This window comes from Ambystoma mexicanum, chromosome 9 (genome assembly GCF_040938575.1).
Source record: "Ambystoma mexicanum isolate Mex_15411 chromosome 9, UKY_AmexF1_1, whole genome shotgun sequence".
NCBI lineage: Eukaryota > Metazoa > Chordata > Amphibia > Caudata > Ambystomatidae > Ambystoma > Ambystoma mexicanum.
In genome coordinates this window covers 1,511,305,910-1,511,320,559 of record NC_090931.1, presented here as the reverse complement: position 1 = coordinate 1,511,320,559, position 14,650 = coordinate 1,511,305,910, and the positions used below count along the sequence as shown (strand labels likewise).

The 14,650-nt window shown below is 44.8% G+C and overlaps 1 protein-coding gene and 1 long non-coding RNA gene across 2 annotated transcripts in view; both read right to left on the bottom strand.

Moving 5' to 3' along the window:
- Nucleotides 1–14,650, bottom strand: part of LOC138487547 (zinc finger protein 850-like) — a 387,415-nt gene that overhangs the window by 141,297 nt on the left and 231,468 nt on the right. The window lies entirely within an intron of this gene.
- LOC138489371 (uncharacterized) overlaps nt 1–14,650 on the bottom strand; it is a 47,618-nt gene that overhangs the window by 15,413 nt on the left and 17,555 nt on the right. The gene's annotated exons all lie outside the window — the stretch shown is intronic.

Here is a 14,650-nt window from a genome sequence, read left to right as displayed (position 1 = left end):
GAACTGTAGGTCGGAGAGAAAGGGCTGAAAGGCAGATGGTTGAAATTTCCTTTTAGTTATAGGTGAAACAAGTGGTGAGGAGAGGTCCGAGGGTGGAAAGGAGATAATGGTGGAATCAATTGCGTGATCAGATATAGCTAGTGTGACAGTATTAATGGCTGAGACAGACATGGAGATGAATAAGAGATTCAAAAATTTCGAGCGTTGTCACTAAGAAAAGACTGAAGCTCTGATTTTTCTGAAAAGAGATTGGAGAGGGAAGGCCAAAGTCACCAAAAAGAACAAGGTGATGTTTAGTGGAAAGAGATCAAGGAGTTGCCCGAGATCATCAAAGAATAGTCCACTGGGACCAGGGGAGGCGCTGGATGGAGATGATGTGAACTGAGTGAGGTGGAGCAATAGTAGAGATAGTGAATTCAAAAGAGGTAGGAGAGGACGTGGCATTGGAGATTTGTGAGGCCTTGAGGCAGGAAGAGAGTAGGTGTTTGATGCTTCCACCTCTGCCAGTCAGTTGAGAAGAGTGAATGAAGGATAGTCGGTAGGGCCACCAGAGTGGCAGTGGCAGGTGGAGAAATCTAGGTTTCAGTGATAGCAAGAAGTTCTAGGGGGAGGAGATCTGGAGTGATTACAGTCGGTGATAAAGGAAGTTTTGTTGCATACAGACTGAGCATTACCGATTGCAATGTTCAGTTGACGGTGTAAGGAAGAGTAGAGAAGTTGAGTCTCGGAGAGAGGCTAGGTGGATAGGTATTAGAGGAGATATGGTTAGCTTGTTGGCTGTGTTGGTTGGAAGGCAGTGGAAGAAAAACAGAGTAGCGGGTGCTTCGAATTGTGAGTTTTATAATAGGGAAAGGAGGAAGTTGTAGCGTGATTGAGGAAAGCATAGGGAAAGGTGAGTAGGAGGAGCAGCAGGAGGAGTCGGAGTGAATGCATTATAGCCGAGTAGTACAGTGTGGAGAGGAAGTACAGTAATTAGGAAGCTGGGTGTACTCACAGGTGAAAGGCAAAAGCAAAGATGAGCCACCACCAGTCCTATCATCTTCCTGAACACACTGGGGACTTTTCTGAGCCTGAAAGGAATGATCTGGAATTGAAAGTGACATCCTGATATGCTACATATCTTGACCGGTCTACCATGCAGGGGTCTAGAGTGATAGGAAATTCACAGACACATGCCTTATGTTCGCTCATAATATACCATTCATTTAGTTTTGGCTTTAGAGACCTAGCCAGAATCATACCATCTGAAAGGGTAAGCAAACAGGTCTGGTGCTTTCGTTTTTTTTATTGATATTGATACAGCTGAAATTAATCAACTTTTCAATTTCATTACACAACAATAAAAAATTACAAGTTCATTCTTTTCCTTCTTATTAACACAAATTTAAAAACACATTTTAGCATCATATAAAGAACTTTAACATAAGCCATATAAACTATTCTTAACTAAAGAAGATTTCTTCACTTCTTTCTTTACTCGTCACTTTTTCTGTATCTTATTCTGCCTTAGTCTTTTTTCCATTGCCTTATTGTTTCCCTCAAATGCAATCCAGGATTACGCACACTATTTACATAGAATATTCAATTTGTTTCAAGTTTTAAAGAGTTCAATAAATTCACTGTTGCAATTTGTAGCATTTTGTGAGAAGATCCTGTGACGTAAGACCAACACGTTTGCTCATCCAAGGACGCTAGATATCTGTGGAATGTTTTGAAATTAGTTACTCTTTGAGGAATTAAAGCTTGACAATTCACAATCAGATGTTCCATTGTTTCTCCTATACCACAAATCTGACAAAATTGACAAAGATTTTCCTGTTTTGATATAAGTTTGCGTCTATAGAGTAACTCTCTCGTCGGCCATAAATTAAAGCGAAAACGAAGAATTGCATGTCTATAAAACACAGTGGTGTCTGTTCAAGATATTTTTCAGGTATGTTCATGTGTTTCGTAGAAAATATTTCAGGAGAGATGGAATGATAGCGTAAACACGCATTGTGACTATCAATCCAATCCATTCTGAACATTTTCATTTTCGCCTTATCCGGATTGGCTATTAATAATTCAATGGTAATATCTGCATGCATCAGAATGCGATAGGTCGCTAATAGCCATATTTGAACTAACAGATGTGTACTTGAGAATATATATTCAGATAATGTTCTTAGTATAATTGATCTTGTTGTCGAGATTAAGCATTTACGAAATAGCGCACACACTTTCCAACAGTCGATTACATATACAGATACCAATCCTAATTCATATCGGATCCAAGATATTGGAATGCACTGCATAGCAAGTACCTTCATTGAAGTACCGCTTAGCCCGCTTGGAGTTCTGCTTCTGCTGTCCTGCCACGTGTGGAGTGCTAAGGACTGCTACAGTCGTGCTCAAGGTATCAATTGCGTCCCCTAACCAGCGTTCAAAGACTGGAATAGTGATTGTGTTTGGAACTCTTACGCATGTTTGGTTGGAGTGCTAAGGACTGCTACCGTTGTGCTCAAGCAAAGAGTTCAGTTGCAAGTCCCTGGAAAAACACGCCCTGGAGGGGCTGGACATGTGTGCATTTTTATTTTGCTAAATAAGAGCTCACTCGCGCACGCGGACCTGCATAGCAAGTACCTTCATTGAAGTACCGCTTAGCCCGCTTGGAGTTCTGCTTCTGCTATCCTGCCACGTGGGGAGTGCTAAGGACTGCTACCGTCGTGCTCAAGGTATCAATTGCGTCCCCTAACCAGCGTTCAAAGACTGGAATAGTGATTGCGTTTGGAACTCTTACGCATGTTTGGTTGTTTTTGTTTCAGCAAAGAGTTCAGTTGCAAGTCCCTGGAAAATTCGCCCTGGAGGGGCTGGACTGTGCATTTTTTTTGTGCTAAATACGGGCTTGCTTGCGCACCCGCGCGCCCACCTACATAGCAAGTACCTTAATTGAAGTACCGCTTAGCCCGCTTTGCCCGGCGTATCCGGGTGTCGGATAGGTGTTGCTTTGTGTTTTGTTTATCTGTTTATCTTGTGTTTACTGTTGGCTGTGAAGCCTCATTCGGCAGAGTTAGTGTGTTGGGGCTTAGTGGGGCAGTTTACTCCTATGTTTAGTACGCTCTATACTTTAAAAACGTGCATGCCAACAAACAAGGTGTACTATCCAGACCTAGTGACAATAACTGATTCAACAAAATCATGTATATCCCGAACCTCTATCACGCTAACGCCTTCTGCCATCTCTAAACCCCGCTCAGTGCTCCGCTGCTGCAGGAACCTCATGCTCTTCAGCAGTCTCCTTGATGCCTCAGTCAGTATCAGATGCTACCATATTACATCCTGATGTTGTCACGGCCGAAGTTCATCAGCGCCCTAATTTATCAGACAGCGTTGTAACCCCACAATATGAAAACTTAAATAGTTCAGTCATTGACCAACTTCAAGGGGGTAATATATCGCTATATGCCAGTCAGTGCGAGTCTCCCATCACTAAATGAAGCAATCGCTCGTTTGAAGAGGATGTGCAGTCAAGTGTGCGCTCGGTGGCCGGTGACTCTTCATTGTATGTTCATCCCACGCCAAGGCACTGTTCCAAAGCACCAGTGATTAATGATGGGTCGCCGCACAGAGACTTGCCTCAGTCAGTCATGCTTGAAGTTACCCTGTCAGCAATAAACATGACCATAATGAGTTTATTTAAGTTGTTAGAAAAATTGGATCAAAAGCTTATGTTTCAGGCTGGTCAAGTTGACTCTATTTACAAGTGGATGCGGCAAACGCAAGATCTCTCGCCAGTTTGTCCGTCTAACTTAAATGCTGGTTTCTCTAATGCAGGCACCCTACCCACGATTCCGAATATTATTCGACCAGTTGAGATATCTGTCAGGATTCTCTTCAGTAATCGAGTCACAAACTATTTCGTCTTCTGACAACTGATCCTCCCACTCCTCACCTGATTTTGGTGAACTGAAGGACGGGGGTTTTCTTTCTTCGGAAGTCCTTTTTCTGATGTAAGTATGGTTGATCACGGGAGGCCGCCACTGTGACCGCTTGCGGAACAAGCAGTCCAGTGAAAAGACTCCCGGGAACGCCAAATAGGGGGAAAAGCTGTAACGGCGGAAAAAACCCCAAGATGGTAGCAGCTGACCGGAATCTCCAAAGCGATCCAAGATGAGGACAGCAGGTGGGATCCAAGCAGAGACGGGATACACAGCAGGTAAGATCCAAATAAAGGCAGGAAGTCCAGCAAGTGAGATAACACAGGCGAGTAGGCACCGGGGAAAAAACTGAGAGAAAGCACAGGGAAGCCAGGCGAAAGAGAGGAGCGGAGAAAGCTGGGCAAGGAGGACAAGAAAGAGAACCAAAGGGCAGAAGATAAGCACGCTGGAAAGGAAAAGGTGGCAGAGACGAAAGAAGGGCTCAGCGGAGCCAAGAGGAAAACCTGGAAGCGTTGTAAACCCAGAGGAAACTCACGTAGGTTGAAACGCGCCACGCGTCTGGAGGGCCAGGGCTAAGTAACAGGCGGTGGCCATGATGGAAAAGACTACACCGCTAGAGGATGTTCCGGGGAAGCGTGATGGAATAATCAATGGCAGCTGTGACACCATCTGTTCCATAGTCTCCAAGGACGGAAACGCGTGACAGTATACCCCCTTCTTTATTCTCGGCACACCTGGTTTTCCTGGATTAGCATGATGGAATCGGCGAAGGAGAATAGGGGCATGAATACATGATTGAGGTTCCCAAGAGTCCTCAGAATCCGGATAGCCTTTCCAGTGGACCAGGTATTCCACTCTCCCTTTGCGATATCTGGAGTCTCGGATTTGTGAAACTTCATACTCTTCAGCATTCTGCTCCTTCTGAAAGGATCTGCCTTTCACAGGATGGCAAGTGAACTCTCCTATAGCTGGACGTAACAGTGAAGAATGGAAAACTGGATGAATCCTACCGAGACTAGCAGGCATTTGTGACGGTAGGCCACTTGGTTAATGCGAGGAGAGAGTTTCGTGGGATGAACCCATCGCGGAAGATATTTGGTTGAAAGCCATACTTTGGAGCCTACTTCCCAGGGTGTACAGCCTGTGCGGTTGCGGTCTGCTTGCCTTTTGACAGTGTTCTGTGATTCCAATAAGTTTGTTCTGGCCTGTTGGTGTGCTTCGGTAAGGGAAGCCAACAACGTCTCCAGGCCCGGTATATTGGATGGGGGAGACAGTATCGGCAGCAAACTCCGTGGATGTAGACCGTAAGTACAAAAAAAGGGACTCATCCCTATGGCCGAGTGAGTGGCATTGTTGTAAGAGAATTCCGCTGTGGCCAATAGGGACACCCAGTTGTCTTGTTGAGAGTTGGTGTAACAACGTAAGTACTGTTCTAATGTACCATTAAGGCGTTCAGTCTGTCCGTTAGTTTGTGGATGGAAACCCAAAGACAAAGCCCGCTCTATACCTAAACGGTGGCATAGAGCCTTCCAAAAGTGGGACGTAAATTGGCTACCTCTATCGGAGATCACCTTATCTGGTAGTCCATGTAGTCGGTAAATATCTTGTACAAACACCCTGGTGGTTTCTGAAGCCGTAGGAAGACCTGCGAGGGGTGTGAAGTGGGCCAATTTGGAGTAGTGATCAACAGTTACCATAATACAAGTACAACCCTCCGAGTTTGGTAAGTCGACCATAAAGTCGGTGGAGATGTGACTCCATGGTCTTGTAGGAGGAATGGGTTGTTCCAAGAGACCCACGGGTAAGTGAGTCTGGTTCTTGCTTCTGGCGCAGGAGGCACAAGCCTCTACATATTTCTTGACATCTGTAGACATCTTCGACCAGTAGAATGAGCGGGAAACCAAGTCTAAAGTTCCCTTAACACCTCTGTGTCCTGCTGAGACATGATCGTGGCACCAGCTCAGCACTTTGTGTTGAAGAACCGGGTTAGGGAGATACAATCTTTGCCCTATGAATAGGAGACCGTCTCTCTTCTCACAATGGTGATGGATTTGTGGAGGAAGAGTCAGCTGGCTGTGAGCTGTGGCTTCTTTGACTTCTTGAAGGAAAGAGGCTACATGAGCAATGATTCGATTTCTCTGGAATAATCGTTCTGGCGGTTTCACTTCCTCGGACTCGGAGGGGTGTCTGCGGGAGAGAGCATCAGCAATTATGTTCTGTGAACCCGGTATATAGGTTATTTCAAAGGAATATTGGGAGAAGAAGTGTGCCCATCTCGCTTGCCTGGAGTTTACACATTCCATTCGTTGCAAGGTCTTAAGATTGTTATGGTCCGTGCGGATGATGAAGGGATGTAAACTGTCACTCCTCACACGCTTTTTTTATGGCCAATAACTCTTTCTCAATAACGGAGTAATTACTCTCGCTAGGCGTCAATGTCTTGGAAAGGTATCCTATTGGATGTTCCCTTCCCTCGTGTTCCTGGAGGAGAACCGCTCCTAAAGCCCTGGCTGAAGCATCGGCTTCTATGATAAACAACTTCGTCTGGTCAGGTTGGCGAAGGATCGGGGCTGAGACGCAGAGTTTGTTTAGTAGAGCGAAGGCTTTGGAGGCTTCTTCCATCCATTGGAATCTTCCAACTGACTTCTTCAAGAGACCAGTGATGGGCAGTACTGTTTCGGAGAAGTGAGGAATGAACTTGCGGTAAAAGTTAGCGAAACCTAGAAATCGCTGTACCTCCTTCACCGATGTCAGAGATGGCCACTCTGATAGTGCGTTAACTTTAAGTGGATCCATCTCTATACCTTCCTTTCAGAGAATGAAGCCTAACTAGGGAACTGATGGTACTCTGAAGAAGCATTTCTCTGGTTTGAGAAGCAGATGATGGGTTTGTAGCAGAGTCAAGACGGCCCGGAGATGTTTGTTGTGATCTTGTGCATTAGCTGAAAAGACCAGAATATCATCTAAGTAGACGATGACTGAGTGGAAAAGCATGTCGGAAAATAGACGGTCCATAAAACGTTGAAAAATGGAGGGAGCGTTCACAAGACCAAAAGGCATCACATTATATTCAAAATGCCCAAACGGTGTCCGAAACGCTGTCTTCCATTCATCCCCCTCTTTGATGCGGGGAAGATGGTAGGCACTACGTAGGTCAAGTTTGGAGAAGACAGCAGCACCCTGCACCGCCTCAATAATGTCAGCGATCAGGGGCATGGGATAGCAGTCTCTTATGGTCACCTTGTTGAGTCCCCGGTAATCTATGCAAGGTCGGAGTTCAGTAGAGTCTCTCTTAGGAATAAAGAACAGTGGGGCTCCCGCAGGAGACCGTGATGGTTGTATGAGTCCGTTGACCATGTGGTACTCCAGGTATTTTCTTAAGGCTTCTTTCTCAGGAATCGATAACGAGAACATCCGTCCGAAGGGAACTAGTGCATCCGGGATGAGCTCTATAGAACAGTCTTCTGGTCTGTGTGGAGGCAAGGACAGACAGTCTTTCTTAACAAAGACTTGTTGAAATTCGGATAGATATGAGAGTATACAATGGACTGTACGTGTATCCAAAGAAACATCTGGCATGGCCGTGATGGAAGGATAGTCAGAAACCGATAAACAATGTTGTTTACAAAAGGCTGAATGGAACCCCAGAATATTGTCGGACCAGTTGATAGACGGGTTGTGTCTTCGCAGCCAAGTGATTCCTAGAATAACCGGAAAGTGGGCCGCCCGGATAATATCAAAAGACAGGGTTTCAGCGTGTTGCATAATGTTGACTTGCAAGGGGGGAGTAGTATGTGCGATAGGTCCAGAACTTAGGGGAGTTCCGTCGACTCCCTCAACCTTCTGATTTTCTTCTTTCTCTACTCGTTGTATTCCCACCTTGTTGGCCCAAAATGTATCGATGAAATTTCCGGCTGCACCGCAATCGATTAAAGCAAGGGTATCAATCTTCTTGTTTTCCAGGAGAATTTGCAGGTCGATAACCATGAGACGGGTGTCTTCCCTTACTTCGGGAGTTGTCACTGTCACTGAAACGTAGGGACTATTGGACGTACCTCCAGTACTCATCCCTCCTAGTATCGAGGTCTGTCGTTTCCCTGACGCCTGGGAGGAACCTCTGGGCAATCTCGAAGTAAGTGTGCAGCGGATCCACAATACAGACATAGGCCTCCATCTCGCCTCTGCTTCCTTTCCTCGGGTGTCAAAGGTGCCCGGGTACTGCCAATCTGCACTGGTTCTTCTTTATTTAGTCGGGGGCTTGGTGTGGGAGTGGGTACTGAAGGGGAAGACAGAAACCCTGAAGAATTTCTTCCTTGCTTCTTTTCAAGTTTTCTTTCCCCCAACCGGTAATCAATCTGTAGGACTGCAGATAGGAGATCTGAAAAAGTGGAAGGGCGGGGGGTTATTGCCAACTCGTCGTTGAGTTCTTTCCCGTAGTCCTCGCCTGAATATTGTATATTGTGCTCATTCATGCCAGCCTGTTTCTGCAGCGAGTCGTTTGAACTGGGTTATGTAGGACAACAGGTCTGACGACCCTTGTTGAATATCCAGCAAGTCCGCACAAGCACTGAAACTGATTTCGGGTTGTTCAAACATTTGTTTCAGAAGGGTCATAAAGGCGTCATAATCCTGTAATACTGGATCATTCCGGGTAACTAACGGGGTTACCCAAGCCAATGCATTGCCTGAGAGATTAGATATCAAGAACCCGACTTGAGCATTGCCCGTCCTATACGTATTGGGTCGGAAGGCAAAATGAACCGTGCAGGCTTCAGTAAATTCTTTCAATCTTTTAGGAGATCCATCAAATTTCCCAAAGGAAAAAGGCATGAGTGGTAAATCTGTATTAGGAGCGTCTCTGGCCGCCACCATTTGCCGGAGTATGGAGTTTTCCGTTTTCAATGCTTGGACTTCTGCAGTTAGGTTTTGCACAGCTACCACTACTTCTTGCATGTGTTCAAGCGATGCCATCTGGGCAGTGGATGTATTTAGGCGTTTCAAACTGTCAGGATTCTCTTCAGTAATCGAGTCACAAACTATTTCGTCTTCCGACAACTGATCCTCCCACTCCTCACCTGATTTTGGTGGACTGAAGGACGGGGTTTTCTTTCTTCGGAAGTCCTTTTTCTGATGTAAGTATGGTCGATCACGGGAGGCCGCCACTGTGAACGCTCACGGAACAAGCAGTCCAGTAAAAAGACTCCCGGGAACGCCAAATAGGGGTAAAAGCCGTAACGGCGGAAAAAAAACCAAGATGGTAGCAGCTGACCAGGAATCTCCAAGGCGATCCAAGACGAGGACAGCAGGTGGGATCCAAGCAGAGACGGGATACACAGCAGGTAAGATCCAAATATAGGCAGGAAGTCCAGCAAGTGAGATAACACAGGCGAGTAGGCACCGGGGAAAAAACTGAGAGAAAGCACAGAGAAGCCAGGCGAAAGAGAGGAGCGGAGAAAGCCAGGCAAGGAGGACGAGAAAGAGAACCAAAGGGCAGAAGATAAGCACGATGGAAAGGAAAAGGTGGCAGAGACGAAAGAAGGGCTCAGCGGAGCCAAGAGGAAAACCTGGAAGCGTTGTAAACCCAAAGAGGAAACTCACGTAGGTTGAAACGCGCCACACATCTGGAGGGCCAGAGCTAAATAACAGGCGGCGGCCATGCTGGAAAAGACTAGACCGCTAGAGGATGTTCCGGGGAAGCGTGATGGAATAATCAATGGCGGCTGTGACACCATCTGTTCCATAGTCTCCAAGGACGGAAACGCGTGACAATATCTAATGACTCTACAAGAATAACGCCAGTAGAGGCCTCGTGGGTGAGTGTCGACAATGATATCGAGAACGAAGTTGAAATAGCAGATTTGCAAACTTCGGTCATTAAAGAAAAGAGAAAGTCCAAACAACAGGTGAAGAAAACAAAGGTGGTAAAACAGTCTTTGATAAAAAATAAAAAAAGATGCTGTTTGTTAAATCCTTCAAGAATAAGATGACATCATTTTTTAAGACCTTGGCAGCAGTGTCTAAAGCAGATAAGAAACAGGAGAGATGCAAATATAATCCTGTAGTGGGGGTGGAGTTGGAGCCAACCCAGGGAGAATCACTCACTATGAGTGATCAGGTGACTAGGTCTGCCGGTGAACGAATTTCCGTCCCCAATAAGTCCGAGAAGACTCCTCCCTCGTATTCGCCATTCAACAAATTAGCGCATGCTATCATAAACAGTGATTCAGACTCTGGGCTAAGTGGGTAGGGACATGAGCAGGTAGGACCCGTCCCTGCTATGCCTAGTGTCGTGGTACCCGTTAACTCGATTGAAGTGATGAAATAAATGGTTGATTCGCACTTGGCAGAGAGAACTAAAGAACTAATGGTTTCCAAAGAGAGTGAAGTGATAGCCTTAATGGCTGGTCCTCAGCCCCAAATGTTGGGCAATGCAAAGCCCAGTTCATATGGTACATATGTTGCCCCAGACAAGGAGGTGCTGCCTACAAGAATCTCTGTAGAGGAGAGGGCCCAGTTAATACAACCAGCTGATGGTGGCTTAGTAAGCAGCACCCCACGACATGAGCTTAGCTACCCCAGCGAATAATCAAATCAATACATCTCACCCCCCAGCTACACAGACCAAACAATTCAATCGCAGTCATAATTGTCATTCAATAATAATGAAATGTCGGGGTGGGCAATTCACCTTGTATGACCTGAATCGAAAAAGTGTTTTGGACATCTTTAGTGATGTTGCTGAATTAAGAGTGTATCACCTCTAGAGATATTGAGCTAATTGAGTTTATTGTCGGAAAAAATCTTACAATAGTAAGACTCTGGATTCCTTCAGGTTTAGTTCTAAATGCACTATGGAGAGCAAAGATGCAGCTGTTTGAGATGGGTTTTCTAATAGTGCAGGAGCCTGCTCGTTCGCGCAGTCATAATAACAATGCGATATACTCTTCAACAAAGAGCGTAGACAAACCAGAACAAAGAGTGAGGCTGCAATCCAATACTCCTGCCTTTTCCAGAGCATAACCAAATAAAGAAGAGGATGTGGTTCATATCTCTGTAGGTTGCTGGAATACCAGAGGACATAGGCCCTCACTACAACTCTGGCGGAAGCCGTGCCCTTATTAAGGGCGCGGCTGCCGCCGGAGTTGTTTTTTTCCCCCGCACCCGCGAATGGGTAATAACCAGGTGATGCAGAGTTTGGCAGACCTGGGAATTGCCCATTCGCGGGTGCCGTTATGGCCGGCCTCCTGATCCCCATTCTGGCCCATAGGGCAGAATGGGGGTCGGGAGCATGGTTGCACCGGCACCGTTGATAACGGTGCCGGTGCAATCATGAGTTCTGCTCGCGGCTGCCGGTATGCACGCCTGGTCAGACCACAACTAACTCGTAGTGTGGTGGAGAGGTAACAACGGCGCTGGTAGCACTACCGGCGCCGTTGTTGTCTTTCCGCCACAATCATAATGAGGGCCATAGTCATCTTGCGACCTCTATAAAAAATGTTAATGTGATGTTTGATGTTCTTGCGTTTCAGGAGACTTGGTTACTTGTAACCCCTGTTTGGGATAACTATGTCATTGAACTGGTACCTGCGGTCAGAGGACTGAAAGGCAGACCATCTTCGGGTCTATTGGTAGTGGTCCGATAAACGTCTGGTTTTAGTTTGGAACCTTGGTTTATTTTATAGCAATTTCGTGCAACTAGTCAAATTGGTTAGTCCGACGGGCTCAATTGGTCTGATAAATGTATACCGGAACCCTTTTGGAATTTCAGACGATATTGTTTATCGTGAACTGTCAGCAATGTTGGAAGTAATAGCGTTGGCAAAAGATGTAACATCAACTTTTGTAGTGGGCCATTCTAACATTGACTGTAGTAATAAAAAAAAGGACGACTGAATCAGGAGGCACGAAGATGGTTTGCGGTCATGTCAGAAAGACATTTTACATTGATAAATGGTGCTGTCAAAGGAGATTTGCCCGTGCAACCGGCGTGGCATAGAAATACCAGCTATAGCACCATTGATCAAATATTTGTTGATACCAGGAGCTTCTCACGGATAATCTCCTTAAATTTAATCTCGCAAGTATCAAGTGATCACAATTTGTTAAGTATGCGGTTTGAGTTGGAAAAATCACATGGGGTTGAAGAACGGCATTGTTTCCAACAATCGCTGGTGATTAATAACGCAAGATCAAGATTTACTTGCTCGGTATCAAAACTGCAGGCCTTTCATAACTCCATCAAAGTCTATGCCAATCATCATACTTTAAACCAATATACCCAGATCTTGGAACAATTTAAAGATAACATTATAATTAAGAACAATCAAATGGTGAAGCATACCCTTAGATATGATCCCGAAGTGCAGGAAAAAAGAGCTGCATACCGTAGGGAACGTAAAAACATCCTGAAAGCTGCTGCACCTTCAGCAAAAGTAATGTTAAAATCAAATGCCGATATACCAACTGGATTTGTGCATGTAGAGCAGTTCTATTTAACCATGATAGTGAAGTCTTGTTTAAGACCATAGCCGCAAAATTCAGCAGCTATCTGGATGTTATTGAATAATTGCAGTCGAATTCAACAAGTGGAGGCCCAAGCTAATGGCGTTACGGAATATCAATGGTTTAGACATTTTAAAGCTCTTTATGCAGATCCAGTGTTTGATAGCTGTATCTAAACTAAAATAGAGTGGGAGTTGGAGTGCTCTACGAATAGTATTCAGTATTTTATTAAGCTGGCAAGTAATTCTAGGGCAGCAGGCCCTGATGGGTTGCATAACATGATGCTGAAAAGTAATGCCCATGCTTGGGCCATAATCTTGCATACCGTGTTCCGACAAATCCTCAAACACAGACCGATCGCCAAATCCTGGCAGTCGTCTATAATTGTTCCGGTATTCAAGAAGGGCGACTAATGCAAACCGATAGCCCTTCTTGATATACCATGAAAAATCTTTGCCGAATGTGTTCTCATGGTTTACGTGATCCACAACAAAGGGAAGGCACTAGGCACTGGTATAAACTTGTTTTGTATTAATGCATTAAAACATCAATGTCATCACTCAAAACAACTGCTATTCTTTGCATTTGTGGAACTGCAGGCCGCTTTTGATTCGGTCTCCAGAGCTCTGTTAATATCAAACCTTCGCCGTGATCTTTGCCCAGCTTCCCTCTGTGATATAATACATGAGTTCCACACCAACACCTCCATTTGCATCCGACTAAATCTACAGGGGTTGCTTTCAGAGGCAATACCAACATCACGTGGTCTAAAACAGGGCTGCCTACTGGCCTCTGCAGTCTTTAACTACTTCATACATGATATTAAATATACTTTTGAGGGAGTAAATTCTGATTCTCCAAAAATGAAGGGAATACCCATCAAGGCACTCATGTATGCAGACGATTTAGTCCTCATAGCAAGAACGTCATTGGGGCTACAAAGGCTCCTAACGGCATTTGAACAATACATTACGCTGAATGAATTAAGAACTAACACAGCAAAGACACAAATAGTTATATATAGACCAACAACCTGTGGACCAAGACTGAAAGGGTAGCGCATTAACAACATGCCGCTGGAGATTGTGCCTGACTATACTTATTTGGGAATGTGTTTTGAAGGGGTAGTAAAAGCGAATGGGCAACACAGGTGTATTGAGAGTAAATTAGTGACAGCCGTGTCACAGGCGAAGCTAATGTTACATCGATTTGGCAAATTCACTTTACTTCCGGCACTAATATATTGGAAAGCAAACGTAATACCAACCATTTTGTATGGTCTGGAAACAGATAGCCCTATTTCGGCTAATATGTATGATAGATGGGAAAAGAAATTCTGGCAACACATATTGGTGTTTTCTTAGAAATATTCTGTGAAGACATGTTTGCCATGTTGCTAGTATAGACAGCAAATGTATCATTCCTTGATATCATTGTAGGCTACAGCGCTTAGAAGGGCATTGAGGCTGTCAAGAAGCTTTAAAATGCTTCACAGTTAAGCAGTAGACATATAGTGGTAAGCAACATCTATAGAATGAGGATGCTGTCTTTTGGGATGACACAACTCGAGCAATGTGTATTCAATCATTTTATCATATAGCTTCTAGAAGGTAGTATATTAAGACGCCTTACAATTAATATTAAGGCGCTTTACAGATTCAGCCTGAACCATTGCAGTATGAATACATGCATCGTATATATAGTTATGTTTAGTGTGCAACAAGAAGTATTATAGTCTACCCTATGTTAATATAGGGATTGGCTTTGTATAGTGAGACAGAGCAACAGGCCTAGTTCAGTTCAGACGCGGTGCCCTCAGCCGAGTTGATTAGCACATAGACACCAGGCATCATTTGGCTGGGAATCGGCCTGAGGATTCTTTGGGTATATGCTTAGCGATTGTTTTCACATCGGGTCCAGGGCGAATTGTTGACATCATCTGAGAGGCTGTTTTCGGTTACGCTTGGGGACTAAGAAGCTAGAGGGCTGTGGGCAGAAGAAAGCCAATTCCTCCCTTAGATCAAGGCTGATGCTGGAAGATGCAGACATGGGGTTGCATGGTTTGATTTGATTAACCCAATGCTTTTACTGGTTTGTGAATAGAATATGGTATATTGCAGAGCTTATGCCTTTTGAACTGTGACCTCCTTTCAGCGTACCTTGCTTATTGTTCTATGTTCTATTGTTTGTATACTCTGATGCTTTGAGTTGCCTTAGAAATAACCTTTCAT